General features: G+C 35.7%; 1 long non-coding RNA gene across 20 annotated transcripts in view; it reads left to right on the forward strand.

Annotated features, from left to right (window-relative positions):
* Positions 1-1789: 1789 nt before the first annotated feature.
* LOC113462327 overlaps positions 1790-22031 on the forward strand; it is a 31375-nt gene continuing 11133 nt past the window's right edge. For 7 of the 20 annotated variants that reach the window (XR_005506491.1, XR_005506500.1, XR_005506504.1 and 4 more), the window contains exon 1: positions 1790-21080. This is a non-coding gene — a long non-coding RNA (uncharacterized LOC113462327). The remainder of the gene's footprint in view (positions 21081-22031) is intronic. The other 13 variants (XR_005506501.1, XR_005506497.1, XR_005506499.1 and 10 more) reach the window with 13 other exon arrangements.

Below are 22031 nucleotides of genomic sequence, written 5' to 3' on the forward strand. Positions count from 1 at the left end.
GCCTATTCATTAAGGATATTTTAGTCATTTTAATTTGAAATTGTTAATTTTTTAACGTCATTAACTAGCATGGGTACATATGCAAAAATAAAAATAAAAAAAAGATAGAATAGCAAAATCAGTGTTTACGAGAGTATACATGCAAATATCAATTTTTTGAAAGGGTATTCATGCAAAATCCGATATTTAGGAGGATATTCATACAAAAAACCCTTACTTATTTTGCATGTATACACTTCTTTTACTTTTTTTTAATATATGTATCCATACCATCTAATGTATTTAAAAAAATAACCAATTTAAAATTAAAATGACTAAAATATCCTTATGGGTAGACGTGCAAAAAGAACACTTTATTTAGATACATATGTAAATAGCAATTTTATGAGTGTATTCATACAATTATCCATATATAAAAGGATATACATGTAAAAAAATATAATAAAAAATGATCAAAATCTAGTAAAAATAATTCATTAATAAAAAAAGATAACAAAGAAGATTAAATCATATTAATATCAACTCTTATAGAATAAATCATGTTGCTTTTATGAAATTTTTGCCTCAAAAACAAGCAACAACTCAATATTTATAGATCACTAAAAATTATTTTATTAATCTCAGCATCTATAATTAATTTAAATTCAATATGCTATAATATTTTTAAAAATAATAAAAATATGTAGATATTATAGATTCAACAATGGTAATTATATCAAAAATCAAATAAAGAATGACATTACCAAAATGATTATCTAATATTTCAACTCGACCGACTCAAGATCTAAAAAAAAAAAAATAACCATGTGACTTGATCTTTTTTAACTTGTTAATCTAACTGAATCATAAAAGACTTAGCAAATTTCAGCCAAATTTTATTTTTTTAATATTTTTTTGAATATATATCTTTTTAAATATAATAAATTATATGAATACCTTCATAAAGTTATTATTTTTGTGTATACCTTTATAACTTTTTTTTGCATAACTACCCAAAAGGGTATTTCAGTCATTTTAATATTAAATTGTTTATTTTTTAACGATGTTAAATGGTACGAGTACATATAAAAAAAAGGAACATACATGCAAATAGTAATTTTATAAGAAAATTCATATAATTTCGTATATTTAGGAGGGTATACATATAAAAAATTCAAAAAAAAACCAAAAGCAGTTGGTTTTATGAGAACAAAAGTTTTTAAAAGTAAATAAATTAGAAAAATCAGAAAAACATGATGCTAAAAATTAAAATTGCATGGCAAATATTAGAAAAATATCATAATAAAATTTAGAAGAGTAAACAAATTAGGAAATTTAGAGAAATCAACTATGGGTAGATAAGTAACGATTTTAATTTTAATATTACATAAATTAGATTAATATTGACAAAAGTACCAAAAAGCCTATAAAGAAATAAAAAAATATAATTAGTTTTAATATTATTCTTCATAATTTATATAAATGTTATAAAAAGAAGAATATGGAGGCGATTGTTTCGTTCCTAATTTTGGTGGGAGATGAATGCTCGCGGGAAGCATATTTTGTTTCGTGGACGCTGCCACGTGCCATGAAGTTAGCGAAAATCTCAAATCTAAGCCGTCTAGAAGAGCATCCAGACTCCTCAACCAACCAGGACACGGAAACCATCGGACTTCCAACGTTCATACAAAAGCGTGCCCGATCTCACCGTCGATGGGTACTAGATCAACTTAATCTCAACCGTTCCTCTGCCTCGTCTCCCACTATAAATATCAGAGGATGTCGTGAGTATTTGCAGCGCGCCCTTCCGGGCGGGATGGAGCGTTCGGTTTTTCTCCTGGTTCTTTTTTTTTTCTTCTGGTTCTTAGGTGTGTCGTTCTTCTCCTTCCCCGTTAGATTTTGCGGTTCTTTAGATGTTTTGGAAGATTTTACGGTTCTTTAGCCATTGTTTTTGGGATCTTAGGTTTCTCTTGCTTGTATTTGGATTTTTGTTTGGGTACGTGGCTTTCGATTTCTTGAATTGGAGATTCTTGAAAACTAGTTCTTATTGAATTGGGGTTTCTCGTAAACGATTTATAGTATTTTTTGGTTGATAATTTGATTTAGGTCTTCGATCAAAAATTTGATCTACGGTTTTAGAATAGAGAATTATTGATTTATGGGATTCTTTGGTTGATAGTTTGATTTAGGTTTTCTGCCAACAATTTGATTTATGGTTTCAAGAATGCTTTGTTCTTATTCGAGGATCTGTGATACTTTAATTTACTGATTTGGGATTTTTTGAATGGTATAGGTCTTCGGTCAACAATTTGATATAGGCTTTTCAGTATTGAGAATGATTGATTTAAAGGATTCTTGGTTGATAATTTGATTTAGTCCTTCGGCGAACAAATTGATTTAGGGTTTCCAGATTCAGGCATGCTTGTTCTTATTTGAGGATCTGTGACATTTAATTTACTGATTTTGGATTTCTTGAGAGGAATTTAGAGCGTCCCTTGGTTGCTAGTTTGTTATAGGTTTCAAATTTTGCTCTTTGGTACATGTTCTAGGGTTCCTATAAGCTTGGACCATATGGTTTTATTTGTGGTCTATTGCCTCTGTTCTGGATTTGGGCCTCTATGAGCAGGGGTTTTGAGGGATCTTCTATTAGTGATTTAGGTTTCCAAGAATTTGTCATGATCTGTTTTTTTTGATGATCTGCAGCCTTTGATCTAGTGTTTTCTTTCAGAATTTGCAATATTCTGTGATTGATTAATCGCTTTCAGGTTGATTTAGAACATCTTGTTTTTGGTTGAAGTGCAATGTCGGTTGCATAGTGGTAACTGGTTGGTGTTATTATATCGTTTCGGTATACTGACGAGTTATGGTTTTGTGGAGCACCAGAGAAGTTTTGTTGCCACAACCTTAGGAGTTCTTGATTTTCACATCTATGGTCCTGGTTTTTTTATTATATGATTTTTGTACGGATGTTCTGATGTTTGGGTTTTTTCTGTGTTCCTGATATTGGGCAGTTTTCTTGTTCTGGGACCATCAAGAATTCCTGATGGATGCCATATCTAATTCTTCATTAGCAGGTGTTTATAATCTGTTGAATTGGCAAGCTGCTTTTTAATGATTATTTTGTTGTTACTGCACTTGTATGTCGGGTTGAGGAGGGCTACTTCTTTGTTCAAGGGGTTATACCTTAATTTATATGGAATTGGAAAGTTGGAAAATCAAGCTGCTTCAATATGTCATAATTGGCTCCAAGTATTATTATGGGGAGTTCGATTGGTTAAATCTTCCTTTATGCCTTTAGTTGCTTGATTTTGTAGTTCATCTGTTCAATGGTCTTTTTTGCAGTTTTGTTCTTTTTTAGCTGATCTGTCTATGTTGACATGCTCCTCATTTCTTGACTGTATCTCAAGATATCCATTCTCATAATTTGCAAGTCTTGGTAAACAAGGCAAACAATTTCTTGTGCATGTTGGAAGAGTTTGTCAAAATTCAATTTGTTTCATTTCTCTTAGAGATTGAGATACAATAAGTATGCCAAATTTAGTCTGATGGCCAGTTGGTCTTTGTGCTGTGGATTGCTGAGGTTTGGAAATATCAAATTTTCAGTTATTGGGGAAGAGCTCTGTTTCTTACCCGAAATTATATTAATTTTATCCTTTTATGAATTCTCCTTTTGTAACTTTTTTTTTGGCTTATCAGGGCCGCACCTATATGGAGTTTCTAATTAGAACTTGAGATGTCCTTAGTTTGGATATGACTCTGTTTACTGCTGTATGGCTTGAAAATGTTTGATGCACAAAGAGACATTTTCTTTTTGTTGTTTATATTGTATCTGCTATACTTGGTTTAAAGGGTTCTTCACTGAGGTCAAAATAAAAATGGTTCTGTTTACTGCTGTATGGCTTGAAAATGTTTGATGCACAAAGAGACATTTTCTCTTTGTTTTTTATATTGTATCTGCTATACTTGGTTTAAAGGGTTCTTCACTGAGGTCAAAATAAAAATGGTTCTAAATTCCTTGATGTCCTTTTGATTTCATGATAGTTCTAGAGATTCTTGCTGATGTTCTTATAAGAGGGGAAACTACGGAGTAGGTGGTTCTATTTTGTCCTGATATTTCCTTGGGTTAGTAATTTTGGCTTTCTTGTTTGCTTTGATTAGTTTTTGTGCTACATTTCTTGGTGATTGTTTTTATTTGGTTCGTCAATATCTTGATTTAATTATTGACTAAGGTAGTATAATTTTTCAGAACAAAGATATGGCTGGAGTTAAGATACGATTATGTCCCCCATATTATATTTTCAGCCTAGCAAAACTCAATGCTGGTGGGGGTCTTTTTCTTCTTCCTAGGGATTTAGTGGAGTCACGCATTCTCACTGTTTTGCCGATCTTTATTCTGGTTGAATGCTTATCATAGGCAATCTGTCCATGATCTTGTCAAATTTGGAGCATTTTGGGCTTTTCATTTGGTCAATATGTTTTGTTTATTCATTTATAGTTCACATATTCCAGTTATTGTTTTAGGCTTTACTGCTTGGTGATTCTTTTGTTTGTCTAACAGTATCGCGGTTTCATCTTTGACTAATGTGGCATCATATACCAAAATACAATATTGCAGGGTTGTAGTTGAAAGAAGGTTGTTTACAGAGGAGGGTGTTTCTAATCTCATATGGATTGTGTCTATTAATTTTTTTCCCTAGTGGTTGTTGCGGCATTGCAAGATTCTCTAATTCATGGGGATCTGGAAGTACATTTGACTTGATGATTTTCTTGGTATCACTCTTGCTAGTTGTGTACTCTTAAGTTTTGTCACGTTAAGTTCTATGCTTGACAACTCATTTCTCGTGCAGTGAGGTTTATGTCTTTCCTATATCATTGAATTCCTTACCATGGACTTATTGGCAGGGACCTGCCCACCACCTAGGTTCTTAACAATTAATTCTTTTTACCGGGTTTCCTGACATTGAATTTTGTTTCAATTACCAACTCAACCAGTTGGGATATGGCTGTTCAGTAAATGGACTTGTGGTTTACATTATCTTTTTGGTCCCTCAATGCTTGTCTTTGTTATATAATCTTTATTTTTCCTAAAATTATTAACTAAATAATGATATTAATCAGCATTTTGTTGCTTTATGTTTAGCAATGGAATGATGTTTGCTGCTCAGGATCTCCCCCTCCCCCCTTCTTTTTTTAAAAAAAACACACTCATGTGGTGCCATGAGCCAAAATAATGAATATATAGGTGCTAGTGTCAAGATTTCGTCTTCAATGCAGGGGTTTCCTATAGTTGATACTGATGTACATAAAGTGGTACATTTTCTTGAGTCCCACCAGCAGGCCAGAATATTATCATTGCTTTTATTGCAGTTTCGCAGGAGGCTTTGCTGAAGAGGTTTTCTTTTTTCAGGAGTACCAGGTTTTGCTCAAGAGGATTCTTTCCTTAAGAATGTTTGTTATCGTGTATGTTGCGGTTATTGTGTTCCAGCCTTTATTGTCTAATGATGCAGTAATTTATGTTTAGTTTACGCATTGGGTTACAGATGGAGCAGATTTTTAGAAATTATGGATTTGGTTGATTGCAATGAGTTTCATTCTCTTATATGATGGACAACTGCTCCTCTTCTTCTGTTTCTTTAATCAAGATTGTGATCCAGTCACACTCCTTGGTGGTACAGCTACGTGGATGGATAGGCTCGAGATATGTTTGCAGCGAGCTTCATTTCCTTTTCTTGTATATGAGGTCCTCTTTTCCTTCTGTCTCTTTCATCAGGATGCTGATCCAGTCGTCAGTTTTCCATAGTCATAATGCTACTGTGCATGGATTGGCTTCATGCATGGTTTTGACGAGTGAGGTTTTTCATCCTATAGCGAAGGTATGGAAGACGATATGGCTTTGCTGGCTGGATTTGCTTCGTATATGGTTTTCATGGGCGACATTTTTCATCCTGCTGCAAAGATATGAAATGATATATTTCCCAGGTTGCTCACTCAGGGCGTGGAGTGATCACTGTTTCTTCAGTCCCAGTCCTGCCTGAGCTTGTAGTGGTGGAGACATATTTTGTAGTGGGTAGTTCTCAAGATCTTGGACTTGTCAAATTTTCATGGATCTCATTTATGGTTGTCAGCTTTTTGGGTTCTTAAAGAATTGATTTTGGGTTTTGAGGGATCTTCTGTTATTGATTTAGGTTTCCAAGAATTTGTCATGATTTGCTTTTGTTTGATGATCTGCAGCCTTTGATATAGTGTTTTCTTTCAGAATTTGGAATATTCTGTGATTGATTAATAGCTTTCAGGTTGATTTAGAACATCTTGTTTTTGGTTGAAGCGCAATGTCTGTTGCATAGTGCTAACTTGTTGGTGTTATTATATCATTTTGGTATACTGATGAGTTATTGTTTTGGGGAGCACCAGAGAAGTAGTGTTTCCACAACCTTAGAATTCCTGATGGATGTCATATCTAATTCTTCATTAACAGGTGTTTACAATCTGTTGAATTGGCAAGCTGGTTTATAATGATTATTTTGTTGTTACTGCAGTTGTATGTCGGATTGAGGAGGGCTATTTCTTTGTCCAAGGGGTTATACCTTAATTTATATGGAATTGGAAAGCTGGAAAATCAAGTTGCTTTTATATAGTTTGAGGCAATACGTCATAATTGGATCCAGGTATTATTATAGGGAGTTCAATTGGTTAAATCTTCCTTTATGCCTTTAGTTGCTTGATTTTGTAGTTCATCTGCTTGATGGTATTTTTTGCAGTTTTGTTCTTTATTAGCTGATCTGTCTATGTTGACATGCTCCTCATTTCTTGACTGTATCTCAAGATATCCATTCTCATAATTTGCAAGTCTTGGCAAACCATTTCTTGTGCATGTTGAAAGACTTTGTCAACATTCATTTTATTTCATTTCTCTTAGAGATTGAGATACAATAAGTATGGTAAAGAAAGCAGGTTCCAGTTTAGTCTGATGGCCAGTTGGTCTTTGTGCTGTGGGATTGCTGAGGTTTGGAATTATCAAATTTTCAGTTATTGGGGAAGAACTCTGTTTCTTACCCTAAGGGCCTAAACTATATTAATTTTGTCCTTTTTGTAGTTTTTTTTTGGATTATCAGGGCCGCACCTATACGGAGTTTCTAATCAGAACTTGAGATGTCTTTGGATATGACTCTGTTTGCTGCTATATGGCTTGAAAATGTTTGATGCACAAAGAGACATTTTCTCTTTGTTTTCTCCTACCTCCCTCCCTCCCTCTCTCTCTCACAGTTTTTTATATTGTATCTGCTATACTTGGTTTAAAAGGTTCTTCACTGAGGTTAAAATAAAAATGGTTCTAAATTCCTTGATGTCCTTTTGATTTCATGATAGTTCTAGAGATTCTTGCAGATGTTCTTATGAGAGGGGAAACTACTGAGTAGGTGGTTCCATTTTGTCCTGATATTTCCTTGGGCTAGTAATTTTGTTGTCTGCTTTGATTATTCTTTTGGGCTACATTTCTTGGTGATTGTTTTTATTTGGTTCATCAATATCTTGATTTAATTATTGACTAAGGTAGTATCATATTTCAGAACAAAGATATGGCAGGAGTTAAGATATGATTGTATGAGGGGAAATATGACTTTAATGGATTTTGTCCCCCATATTATTTTTTCAGCCTTGCAAAACTCGATGCTGGTGTGGGTCTTTTTCTTCTTCCTAGGGATTTAGTGGAGTCTTGCATTCTCACTGTTTTGCCAATCTTTATTCTGGTTGAATGCTTATCATAGGCAATCTGTCCATGATCTTGTCGGAATTGGAGCATTTTGGGTGGTTCATTTGGTCAATATGTTTTGTTTATTCATTATAGTTCACATGTTCCAGTTATTGTTTTAGGCTTTACTGCTTGGCGATTCTTTTGTTTGTCTAACAGTATCGCGGTTTCATCTTTGACTAATGTGACATCATATACCAAAATACAATATTGCAGGGTTGTAGTTGAAAGAAGGTTGTTTACAGAGGAGGTGTTTCTATCTCATATGGATTGTGCCTATTAATTTTTTTCCCTAGTGGTTGTTGCGGCATTGCAGGATTCTCTAATTCATGGGGATCTGGAAGTACATTTGACTTGATGATTTTTTGTGTCTATTAATTTTTTTCCCTAGTGGTTGTTGTGGCATTGCAGGATTCTCTGATTCATGGGGATCTGGAGGTACATTTGACTTGATGATTTTCTAAGTATCACTCTTACTAGTTTGTGTACTTTTAAGTTTTGTCCTGTTAAGTTCTAGGCTTGGCCGCTCATTTCTCGTGCAGTGAGGTCTATTTATTTCCTATATCATTGAATTCCCTATCACGGACTTATTGGCAGGGACTTGCCCACTCCCTAGGTTCTTAAAAAATAATTCTTTTTTGCGAGTTTTCTGACAATGAATTCGGTTTCAATTACCAACTCAACCAGTTGGAATATGGCTGTTCAGTAAATGGACTTGTGGTTTACATTATCTTTTTGGTGCCTCAATGTTTGTCTTGTTATATATTCTTTATTTTTCCTAAAATTGTTAACTAAATAATTGATAATAATCAGCATTTTGTTGCTTTATGTTTAGCAATGGAATGATGTTTGCTTCTCAGGATCTCCCACTCCCCCCTTCTTTTTTAAAGAATAACACGCTGATGTGGTGCCTTGAGCGAAAGTAACGATATATAGGTGCTAGTGTCAAGATTTCGTCTTCAATGCAGGGGTTTCCTATCTTTGATACTGATGTACATAAAGCACCACATTTTCTTGAGTCCCACTAGCAGGCAAGAATATTATCGTTGCTTTAATTGCAGTTTTGCAGGAGGCTTTGCTGAAGAGGTTTTTCTTTTTTCGGGAGTCCCATGTTTTGCTCGAGAGGATTCTTTCTTTTAAGAATGTTTGTTATCGTGTATGTTGCGGTTATTGTGTTCCAGCTTTTTATATCGAATGATGCGGTAATTTTTGTTTAGTTTACATTGGGTCACAGCAGGTGGGGATTTTTAGAAATTCTGGATTTGGTTGATTGTAATGAGTTTCATTCTCTTATATGATGGACAACTGCTCCTCTTCTTCTGTTTCTTTAATCAAGATTGTGATCCAGTCCAACTCCTTGGTGGTACTGCTACGTGGATTGGTAGGATTGAGGTATGGTTGCAGCGAGCTTCATTTCCTTTTCTTGTGTATGAGGTTCTCTTTTCCTTCTGTCTCTTTCATCAGTATGCTGATCCAGTCATCAGTTTTCCATAGTGATAATGCTACTGTGCATGGGTTGGCTTCATGCATGGTTTTGATGAGTGAGGTTTTTCATCCTATAGAGAAGGTATGAAAGAGGATATGGCTTTGGTGGATGGATTGGCTTCGTATATGGTTTTCAGTCGTCCTGCTTTGGGAAATGTTATATTTCCCAGGTTGGTACTCAGGGCATGTAGTGATTACTGTTTCTTCAATTCCAGTCCTGCCTGAGCTTGTAGTGGTGGAGATATATTTTGTAGTGGGTAGTTCTCAAGAACTTGGGACTTTGTCAAATTTTCATGGATCTCATTTATGGCTGTTGGCTTTTTGGGTTCTTAAAGAATTGCTTTTGGCATTCAATTTGGTTTATGACTTAAAGAATTGCTTTTCTGGCACTGTGCTTTCAGAGCATCTTGGGAGTCATCAACTTCTTGTCTTGCTTTTGTTGGACCGTATTTGAAGTATCTTTAGATTATATTCTCTCTCATTTTTTTAAACTTTCACTTCTTAGTTATCTTAGTGATGGGGAGCAAAATGGATCGGGCCAAATTTGAACCCCAACACTTAGCTATATGGGCAATGTAAATGTCAGTTTCTAGGGATCTGGACATCGGTATAGTTTTTCTGTTAGTGCTTTCAGATTATATTGTACCAGAACAATAACTGCCACTTATGAGCGTCATCGAAGTTGATGGATACAAGTGTTTGGTAAGTAGCACTTTAATTAGCAAGTTGCACATCTCGATTCATCATCTCTCATTTTCCTTTCTTTCCTTTTTGGCTCATGTTATGTTTCATGTTTCAGCTAAGGGTGTTTCTTATCTTTGTTGATGTGGATCAATCAAAATACTTTATCAGTTTTTATGGCGGGCAGAATTTAATATCCTTGTTCTGGTCGAATTTCATAGAGGTTTTGCTCTAGCAGATTCTTTTCATTGAGGGGAGCTTTTGCTACTGGATGTTGGTATTATTTGTCTGCTGGGCTCTATCATCTCAATGCTTCAGTGATCTAAATGATTTGGTGAGATATGTCATCTTTTGATCAGGGAATGGATGTGGATCCTTATGCACACCTTGGGCTACAATCTAAAGAGTATTGTTAGGAATTTCATTTTTCTGGAAATTCTGGATTTGGATATTTGCAAGGAGCTTCGTATGTCTTCCCCTAGAGTCAAGGTTCTTCTTTAGATTTTTTGAAGTTACCTGTCACCAATATTTCATCATCAATTCCATTTTTTTCATCATGTACTATGGTTAATATATCCATTTTTTTTGCTAAGTCATCCTCTTCAATTAGTGCCCTGAATCAATTGGGAAATTTCTGCAGCTTCAATATTGACTGAAGCAGTCATATGAAGTAATTGGCTCATGATATAATTCTGATGAAGGGGGGGTTTTACCTTAAAGTTTATTATGCATATTTTGTTAAATGACATTTATTTAGTAGTCTTCTTACCAAAGCTGATTATTGTTTCTTGTTTCTTTGCAGCCTCTTGAGAGCGTGTCATGGTAATCCAGTTTGACTTATGTAGAATCTACAAATTCCTTTTTCTTAACTATCTGAATAGGTATCTTGGTTATTGACACCTTGGGCTACAATCTGAAGAGTCTTGTTAGGAATTTCATTTTTCTGGAAATTCTGGATTTGGATATTTGCAAAGAGCTCCATCTGTCTTCCCTTGGAGTCAAGGTTCTCCTTTCTTTTTTAGATTTTTTGAAGTTACTTGTCACTAAGATTTCCTCATCAATTCCATTATTTTCATCATGTACTATGGCTAATATATCCATGTTTTTTTGCTAAGTGATCCTCTTCAATCAATGCCCTGAATCAATCAGCAAATTTCTGCAGCTTCAATATTGACTGAAGCAGTCATATGAAGTGGTTGGCTCAAGATAATTTTCTGATGAAGGGGGGTTTTTACCTTAAAGTTTATTATGCACATTTTGTTAAATGACATTTATTTAGCAGTCTTCTTACCAAAGCTGATTATTTTTTATTTAGCAGTCCTCAACATTTATTATTCACTTTGTCAACATTCATTTTATTTCATTTCTCTTAGAGATTGAGATACAATAAGTATGGTAAAGAAAGCAGGTTCCAATTTAGTCTGATGGCCAGTTGGTCTTTGTGCTGTGGATTGTTGAGGTTTGGAATTATCAAATTTTCAGTTATTGGGGAAGAGCTCTGTTTCTTACCCTAAATTATATTAATTTTATCCTTTTATGAATTGCCCTTTTTGTAGTTTTTTTTTGGATTATCAGGGCCACACCTATACGGAGTTTCTAATCAGAACTTGAGATGTCTTTGGATATGACTCTGTTTGCTGCTGTATGGCTTGAAAATGTTTGATGCACAAAGAGACATTTTCTTTGTTTTCTCCTACATCCCTCCCTCCCTCTCTCTCTCACAGTTTTTTATATTGTATCTGCTATACTTGGTTTAAAGGGTTCTTCACTGAGGTTAAAATAAAAATGGTTCTAAATTCCTTGATGTCCTTTTGATTTCATGATAGTTCTAGAGGTTCTTGCAGATGTTCTTATAAGAGGGGAAACTACTGAGTAGGTGGTTCTATTTTGTCCTGATATTTCCTTGGGCTAGTAATTTTGTTGTCTGCTTTGATTATTCTTTTGGGCTACATTTCTTGGTGATTGTTTTTATTTGGTTCATCAATATCTTGATTTAATTATTGACTAAGGTAGTATCATATTTCAGAACAAAGATATGGCAGGAGTTAAGATATGATTGTATGAGGGGAAATATGACTTTAATGGATTTTGTCCCCCATATTATTTTTTCAGCCTTGCAAAACTCTATGCTGGTGCGGGTCTTTTTCTTCTTCCTAGGGATTTAGTGGAGTCTTGCATTCTCACTGTTTTGCCAATCTTTATTCTGGTTGAATGCTTATCATAGGCAATCTGTCCATGATCTTGTCGGAATTGGAACATTTTGGGTGGTTCATTTGGTCAATATGTTTTGTTTATTCATTTATTGCATGTTCCAGTTATTGTTTTAGGCTTTACTGCTTGGCGATTCTTTTGTTTGTCTAACAGTATCGCGGTTTCATCTTTGACTAATGTGGCATCATATACCAAAATACAATGTTGCAGGGTTGTAGTTGAAAGAAGGTTGTTTACTGAGGAGGTGTTTCTAATCTCATATGGATTGTGCCTATTAATTTTTTTCCCTAGTGGTTGTTGCGGCATTGCAGGATTCTCTAATTCATGGGGATCTGGAAGTACATTTGACTTGATGATGATTTTTTGTGTCTATTAATTTTTTTCCCTAGTGGTTGTTGTGGCATTGCAGGATTCTCTAATTCATGGGGATCTGGAGGTACATTTGACTTGATGATTTTCTAAGTATCACTCTTACGAGTTTGTGTACTTTTAAGTTTTGTCCTGTTAAGTTCTAGGCTTGGCAGCTCATTTCTCGTGCAGTGAGGTCTATTTATTTCCTATATCATTGAATTCCCTATCACGGACTTATTGGCAGGGACTTGCCCACTACCTAGGTTCTTAAAAATTAATTCTTTTTTGCGAGTTTTCTGACATTGAATTCCGTTTCAATTACCAACTCAACCAGTTGGGATATGGCTGTTCAGTAAATGGACTTGTGGTTTACATTATCTTTTTGGTGCCTCAATGTTTGTCTTGTTATATATTCTTTATTTTTCCTAAAATTGTTAACTAAATAATGATATTAATCGGCATTTTGTTGCTTTATGTTTAGCAATGGAATGATGTTTGCTTCTCAGGATCTCCCACTCCCCCCTTCTTTTTTAAAGAATAACACGCTGATGTGGTGCCTTGAGCGAAAGTAACGATATATAGGTGCTAGTGTCAAGATTTCATCTTCAATGCAGGGGTTTCCTATCTTTGATACTGATGTACATAAAGCACCACATTTTCTTGAGTCCCACTAGCAGGCAAGAATATTATCGTTGCTTTAATTGCAGTTTTGCAGGAGGCTTTGCTGAAGAGGTTTTTCTTTTTTCGGGAGTCCCAGGTTTTGCTCGAGAGGATTCTTTCTTTTAAGAATGTTTGTTATCGTGTATGTTGCGGTTATTGTGTTCCAGCTTTTTATATCGAATGATGCGGTAATTTTTGTTTAGTTTACACATTGGGTCACAGCAGGTGGGGATTTTTAGAAATTCTGGATTTGGTTGATTGTAATGAGTTTCATTCTCTTATATGATGGACAACTGCTCCTCTTCTTCTGTTTCTTTAATCAAGATTGTGATCCAGTCCAACTCCTTGGTGGTACTGCTACGTGGATTGGTAGGATTGAGGTATGGTTGCAGCGAGCTTCATTTCCTTTTCTTGTGTATGAGGTTCTCTTTTCCTTCTGTCTCTTTCATCAGTATGCTGATCCAGTCATCAGTTTTCCATTGTGATAATGCTACTGTGCATGGGTTGGCTTCATGCATGGTTTTGATGAGTGAGGTTTTTCATCCTATAGAGAAGGTATGAAAGAGGATATGGCTTTGGTGGATGGATTGGCTTCGTATATGGTTTTCAGTCGTCCTGCTTTGGGAAATGTTATATTTCCCAGGTTGGTACTCAGGGCATGTAGTGATTACTGTTTCTTCAATTCCAGTCCTGCCTGAGCTTGTAGTGGTGGAGATATATTTTGTAGTGGGTAGTTCTCAAGAACTTGGGACTTTGTCAAATTTTCATGGATCTCATTTATGGCTGTTGGCTTTTTGGGTTCTTAAAGAATTGCTTTTGGCATTCAATTTGGTTTATGATTTAAAGAATTGCTTTTCTGGCACTGTGCTTTCAGAGCATCTTGGGAGTCATCAACTTCTTGTCTTGCTTTTGTTTGACCGTATTTGAAGTATCTTTAGATTATATTCTCTCTCATTTTTTGAGCTTTCACTTCTTAGTTATCTTAGTGATGGGGAGCAAAATGGATCGGGCCAAATTTGAACCCCAACACTTAGCTATATGGGCAATGTAAATGTCAGTTTCTAGGGATCTGGACATCGGTATAGTTTTTCTGTTAGTGCTTTCAGATTATATTGTACCAGAACAATAACTGCCACTTATGAGCGTCATCAAAGTTGATGGATACAAGTGTTTGGTAAGTAGCACTTTAATTAGCATGTTTCACATCTCGATTCATCATCTCTCATTTTCCTTTCTTTCCTTTTTGGCGCATGTTATGTTTCATGTTTCAGCTAAGGGTGTTTCTTATCTTTGTTGATGTGGATCAATCAAAATATATCAGTTTTTATGGCGGGCAGAATTTAATATCCTTGTTCTGGTCGAATTTCATAGAGGTTTTGCTCTAGCAGATTCTTTTCATTGAGGGGAGCTTTTGCTACTGGATGTTGGTATTATTTGTCTGCTGGGCTCTATCATCTCAATGCTTCAGTGATCTAAATGATTTGGTGAGATATGTCATCTTTTGATCAGGGAATAGATGTGGATCCTTATGCACACCTTGGGCTACAATCTAAAGAGTATTGTTAGGAATTTCATTTTTCTGGAAATTCTGGATTTGGATTTTTGCAAAGAGCTTCGTATGTCTTCCCCTCGAGTCTAGGTTCTATTTTCTTCTTTAGATTTTTTGAAGTTACCAGTCACCAAGATTTCACCATCAATTCCATTATTTTCATCATGTACTATGGTTAATATATCCATTTTTTTTGCTAAGTGATCCTCTTCAATCAGTGCCCTGAATCAATCGGCAAATTTCTGCAGCTTCAATATTGGCTGAAGCAGTCATATGAAGTAATTGGCTCATGATATAATTCTGGTGAGGGGGGGGGGGGGGTTTACCTTAAAGTTTATTATGCATATTTCGTTAAATGACATTTATTTAGTAGTCTTCTTACCAAAGCTGATTATTGTTTCTTGTTTCTTGGCTGCCTCTTGAGAGCGTGTCATGGTAATCCAGTTTGACTTATGTAGAATCTTCAAATTCCTTTTTCTTAACTATCTGAATAGGTATCTTGGTTATTGACACCTTGGGCTACAATCTAAAGAGTCTTGTTAGGAATTTCATTTTTCTGGAAATTCTAGATTTGGATATTTGCAAAGAGCTCCATCTGTCTTCCCTTGGAGTCAAGGTTCTCCTTTCTTTTTTAGATTTTTTGAAGTTACCTGTCACTAAGATTTCCTCATCAATTCCATTATTTTCATCATGTACTATGGCTAATATATCCATGTTTTTTTGCTTAGTGATCCTCTTCAATCAGTGCCCTGAATCAATCAGCAAATTTCTGCAGCTTCGATATTGACTGAAGCAGTCATATGATGTGGTTGGCTCAAGATAATTTTCTGATGAAGGGGGGTTTTACCTTTAAGTTTATTATGCACATTTTGTTAAATGACATTTATTTAGTAGTCTTCTTACCAAAGCTGATTATTGTTTCTTGTTTTTTTGCAGCCTCTTGAGAGCGTGTCATGGTAATCCAGTTTGATTTATGTAGAATCTACAAATTTCTTTTCTTAACTATCTGAATAGGTATCTTGGTTATTGATTTGGATAGATTTTGAAGAACTCGGACCTGATTAAATTTTAATAGATTTGTTTCATAACCGAGGCTGATTTGTCGTTGCCCGGTCCACTTGACCAGCCCATCAATAAGATTGCCCTTTGCCAACAATAAAGAAAAGAAAAAAAAAAGAAAGGAAAGTCAGGTGCGTGCCTTGCACGTGCCTAGCTACAGTAGACTCCTTCGACTACTCCAGTTGGGAGTCAAAGTCTAGAGGGCTGGAGGCTGGGAAACCCTAGCCCTCCACCTCAGTTTAAGGCATCCCATCCCCTTGAGGTTCTACCATCCAACATTGTTGGCCTCGTGCGCCTTCTTTTTCTCCTTTTTCATCTTGATTGCCGGTGTTTAGGTTCACCGTTGACTATTCCCTTTCTCCTCCTTTTGATATTTAAATATGGATTTAGTGCCTCTGAACCAGCATTTATTTAGTTGTTTCATGAATGATGGTTTTGGATTTTTGATTTTGTTTTAAGATTATAATTGTTGGCTTCGTATTTTCAAGGGTTGTACCCCTCAGTAGTATAGTCGTATTATGTTTCGGATTTGGGGCTTGACAGATTTTAACATTTTAGTTTTGGAAAATACTTGATCAATGCCTATTATAGGATTTATGACTTTCTTTTTGTTAATTAGCCTTCTGAATAGGTATCTTGTTTGTTAATTTGGGTAGATTGTAAACTTTGAATTTGTAACTGAGGTGATCTTGTTCTGATTCTGTCCTCCCTGTCCCCACCCCATTTGAAGTTTGTTCACGGAATATACTTTTGGTTCATGCTATTGAATATAATGTAGTTTGTGCAAGAATTCTAGCATGCACACTGTTTGCTTTTGTGATAGGTAGGGGCTAGTATGTTACTACAAAAATGTTTATTTGGTGTTTCATTCTGAGGTTGGTTATTTTGGTCCCTCCTTCATTATTTTTCTTGTATTCTTTCATTGACGTTCTTTTGGTTATCATTTCATTAACACACGTACATTAGCTGCCTTGCCATGACATTGAAGGCTGTGAACTGTTAAAAGATTTAGATTTTTAGGTTTTGGGATTCATATGTTGTTTGATGTTTTTTTGGAATTATGCTTTTGAAAAAATTATATCAAGATAATTTCTTCTCAATTATGGTTGGTATCCAGTTCACAAAGGCTAGAGTTTGATGCTTTTCACATAGGCCCTATCAAGATAGACCATGATATCGTCCATTGTTATGGTATTCTAGTCATTGAGAAGAAATTATCAAGATAGACCATGATATCGTCCATTGTTATGATATCGTCCATTGTTATAGTATTCTAGTCATCTTGAAGGTACATCACTATTACTTAGTCTCAACTCATTCTCGTGGCTTTCTATTCTTTGTCACATTGCTGCAAAACCTTTGATCTTGAACTTTTCGAACAAAGACCTATGTGAGAAGTTTTCAACTATCTTTATCGCTGGGGGTTGGCTAGGTTGTATCTCCCTTTACTTTAGCATGAAACACTCTATTGGATCGATACATCGAATTTGACAAATCAGCTTGATTGTTGTTCTTATGGAAGGTCGTTGTCCCGTAATTACTGTTATGATTTTTCGTTTGTTGTTTGCTTGTGGTCCTACAACTTAGACACATTTAATATTCATCCATTGTTCTATACTTTGCTACATATTTTGTTCTTCTTCTGTGCTTTTCTTTCTCTTTTCTCATTTCTTTTAAATGGATGGTTGCTGTTGTATTTTAATGTGACGAGAGTTTTGGTCCTGCTTGCATGGCGGTTTGGGTTGTATCTTTTGCACGAAAGAGTAATTGATCTTCTTTTGCAACATCAACTGTTGGATCGCACCTGGCTCTCAAAACACTTTGAATTATATCCAGTTATCGCTATATATATCTCAAAGTGACCATTGCTCGATCTGATTGTGAATTTGTGCAAAGGTGAGTCCTTTCGCATAATTTTCTTGCTGTCATAGTGATCCATGTCATCTGTCTTATTTTCTTGTGGTTTTCCAGCTCAGACTTAATTTAAGTCAATGTTTTCTATTGTCATGTTTTTCTTTTTTCAGGCGAAAAAATTTGCATTGGACTATTGGTGATGTATTTTAATGGGAGTAAAGTTTTGGTCATGCATGTATGGTGGTTCTTTTATTCCTGTCACAGTGGTTATCTATTTCCTGTCTGCTCATGTTTTTCCAGCTTAGACATGTTCGTTGTTCATCTTTGATGTTAGATTGTGATGTTTCTATACAAAATATTGAGGTTTCATCTTGTGCGGTGATTTTGGGGCCTATACAATTTATCATTCACTAAATCTCGACTGCTAGACATGCCCAATTAGTTCAACTTATTGGCATGATAGTGGATTGGAGCACCCTGTGGCGGGTATAAGAGAATTAAGCATATATTAACAAAGGATACTTTCCATTAACCATTGCACTATAGTCTTGTAGGGCATCTTTCTTTGCCCAGTATACTACTACAAGCTGGAAGATGCTGTTGATTACTTGCCCCAAATGGAAATGCTATACAAATCATATGCTAATCAAAACTCTTAAATTTAGAGCTCAGAGCAAAGACATGACAATAACTCATATTATGTGGATGCAAAACACACTGAGGCTCAGCAGCCTCATCTCCTTAAATAAAAAAAAATGCCTAATGATACTCTGGCAATTTTGATGCTCGATGTCTCCATGCAGTGGTGCATCGAGCAGCTTTGAATCTCGATATAGTGCCATCGAGCAGCTCTGAATCTCGATAGAGGGTTCTTTCTGGTTCATTATTGTTGTTATAATCATTTAGGTTGTTGTTACGGTTGGAGTTGGCAATGAAAGTTGCATTACTTGATTGGAGATATTGGACGCAGGAAGTTAGATGGGACAGCTCCAATATTGCAGGAATGTGTTTCGTACGGAATGCATTGGGCAGGGCTGAATATGTCCTTGTTGCTCCGGCTGTAGGTCATTTGCGATTAATATTGAGTCATTAGGTAGAATTTTGGTTGTGGGTGTGCATTATGGTTCTTTTATGGCTGTCATGGCATGCTATGTCATCCTAAGACATTCAATATTAAGTTATCATGCTATACTCATCCTTTCTTCTCTCTTTTAAGAAAAAAATACACGCACTTGTGAATATTTTTTTTTTCTTTTTTGTGGAATTTAACATCGATACATCTTTATTTTTTGGGGGAAAAACACATGGACTGGATGGTGATGTATTTCAATGTGAGAAGAGTTTTGGTCATTCATGCAAGGTGGTACTTTGATTGATGTCATGGTAATCTCTTTCTTGTTTACTTGCAGTTTTCAGAGCTATAGTTCTATATTTCTTTTTTTTTTATTTTTTCAGAATCTTTATTTTCTTATTTATTTTTCTCTTTTTGGGAGAAAAAACACATGCATTGGACTGTTGGTGATATATTTTAATGCGTGCGGAGTTTTGGTTGTTCTTGGTGATTCCTTGATTGCTGCTATGGTGTTCCCTTTCTTGTTGCCTTGTGGTTCTCCAGCTTAGACACGTTTATTATGAAGCCATTGTTCTATGCTCCGTTTCCCGTTCAGAAAAATCATATGCATTGGACTGTTGATGATGCATTTTCTTCTTCTTTTGTACTTATCTTTTTCTCTCTTTGCGAATGGATGATCGGTGTTGTATTTTGATGCAACTAAAGTTTTAGTCATGTTTGCATGGTGACTCTTTTATTGCTATCATGGTAATCCATGTTTTGTGTCCTGTTTGCTTGTGGTTTTTCCTTTTGACTCAATATTTAAATCGTTGTCCTACAGTCATCTTTTCTTTTTTGTAGAAGAAAAACATGCATTGGACTATTGGTGATGTATTTTGATGGGAGTAGAGTTTTGGTCGTATGCATGTGGTGGTTCTTTTATTCCTGTCGTAATGGTCCATGTTATTTGTTTCCTGTTTGCTTGTGGTTTTCCATCTTAAAGACACATTCTATGTTAATCATTGATGCTAGATTGTGATGTTCCCATGCAAAATACTGAGGTTTCATTTTGTGTAGTGATTTTGTGGCCTACGCAATTATCATTCACTAAATCTTGACTGTCAGATTACACACAACTAAGTTGCCCAACTAATTCAACTTATTGGCATGGTAGAGGATTGTGGCACCCCACAAACGCTTATTGGTGAATGCCCATGTCCTCTGATGTTTGGGTTTGCGTCTTCCTGTGTTTTGCCATATGCAGAGTTATGTTGTGTGTCCTATTAATTTGATCATCTGGCTTGTATGTTTATGGTATATGAAAGATGAATCCAGTGAGTGGGCAAGCAATCATTTATGGTATATGAAGCTATTGTTCTGTGATCCTTTTTCCGTTCAAAAAAATCATATGCGTTGGACTGTTGGTGATGTATTTTCTTCTTCTTTTGTACTTATCTTTTTCTCTCTTTGTGAATGGATGGTTAGTGTTGTATTTTGATGCAACTAGAGTTTTAGTCATGCTTGCATGGTGGCTCTTTTATCGCTATCATGGTAATCCATGTTTTGTGTCCTGTTTGCTTGTGGTTTTCCCGTTTGACTCAATATTTAAATCGTTGTCCTAAGGCAATCGTAGACTAAAATCCTATGAAGACAACATTAAACGTATTATCATTCTGTTTTGTTATAGGGCCTAAGCGGTTCAATAATATTAAATGTGAAGAGAGCGATTGATCTAGTGAAGTTGCATCTAACTGAAAGTTTGAGGCCTTGAATTATCCCTTGGCGAGTAGGAATGTAATGTTTGTGGTCTCGTTTGGAAGCAATCTTTGATGATCAAGGAATGTAATGCTTTTTTTTTTTTCTGAACGACTATTTTGTTTATGTGGATTTTCTAGCTCTCTTGGAAGTTCACTTAAGCCACCTAAGTGTCTAGATCAAAGTTTGCCTTACTGGTCAGTACTGTACCATATCGGATTTATTGTACCATATTGGTATCGAATCAGTATGTTGTTCTCGTACTGTATCAACATTTGGTACGTGTTGCCGTTTCATACTGTATCATATACTAATATTATAATAGGATGGCATCAGTATGTGTTGTTCTCGTACTAAATGGATGGTTGCTGCTGTATTTTAATGGGACGAGAGTTTTAGTCATGCTTGCGTGGGGGTTTGGGTTGTATCTTTTGCATGAAAGGGTGCTTGATCTACTTTTTGCGACGTCAACTGTTGGATCGCGCCCGTCTCTCAAAGCACTTTGAACTCTATCATAATCTGTTGAATTGGCAAGCTGCTTTATAATGATTATTTTGTTGTTACTGCAGTTGTATGTCGGGTTGAGGAGGGCTACTTCTTTGTTCAAGGGGTTATACCTTAATTTATATGGAATTGGAAAGTTGGAAAATCAAGCTGCTTTTATATAATTTTAGGCAATATGTCATAATTGGCTCCAGGTATTATTATAGGGAGTTCGATTGGTTAAATCTTCCTTTATGCCTTTAGTTGCTTGATTTTGTAGTTTATCTGTTCAATGGTCTTTTTTGCAGTTTTGTTCCTTTTTTTAACTGATCTCTCTATGTTGACATGCTCCTCATTTCTTGACTGTATCTCAAGATATCCATTCTCATAATTTGCAAGTCTTGGCAAACAAGGCAAACAATTTCTTGTGCATGTTGGAAGAGTTTGTCAAAATTCAATTTGTTTCATTTCTCTTAGAGATTGAGATACAATAAGTATGCCAAATTTAGTCTGATGGCCAGTTGGTCTTTGTGCTGTGGATTGCTGAGGTTTGGAATTATTTCAGCTATTGGGGAAGAGCTCTGTTTCTTACCCTAAATTACATTAATTTTATCCTTTTATGAATTGTCCTTTTTGTAGCTTTTTTTTTGGATTATCAGGGCCGCACCTATACGGAGTTTCTAATCAGAAGATGTCCTTAGTTTGGATATGACTCTGTGAAGATGCTCTTATCAGGGCAGCTACCGAGACACCAGAGGTCTCAACAGTGTAATAGATCGAGAGAGAATCCTGACGGGCCGATGTTCCTTTGGATTTTGTGAACCTATGCTTGTTGCTAACTTGCTATCCTCCCACACTGACCAACAGTACCACAACCCACGCCAAAAAAAAAAGAAAAAGAAAAAGAAAAAGAAAAAGAAAAGACTTTCTTTTGCTTTTCCTCTCTCTCTCTCTCTTCGGGTCCATTCGGGTCGGGTCGGGTCCGTTTGGTAAACCCAGACCCGACCCAGAAAATGATTCGGGTCCAATTTTCGGACCCGACCCGGACCCGCGGGTCCTAAAATTCTGGTCGGGTCGGGTCTACGCGGGTCGGGTCGGGTCGGATCACGGGTCGACCCGACCCATTTGCAGCCTTAGGTAGTATCATATTTCAGAACAAAGATATG

The sequence above is a fragment of the Phoenix dactylifera genome, chromosome 16 (assembly GCF_009389715.1).
Source record: "Phoenix dactylifera cultivar Barhee BC4 chromosome 16, palm_55x_up_171113_PBpolish2nd_filt_p, whole genome shotgun sequence".
Taxonomy (NCBI): Eukaryota; Viridiplantae; Streptophyta; class Magnoliopsida; order Arecales; family Arecaceae; genus Phoenix; species Phoenix dactylifera.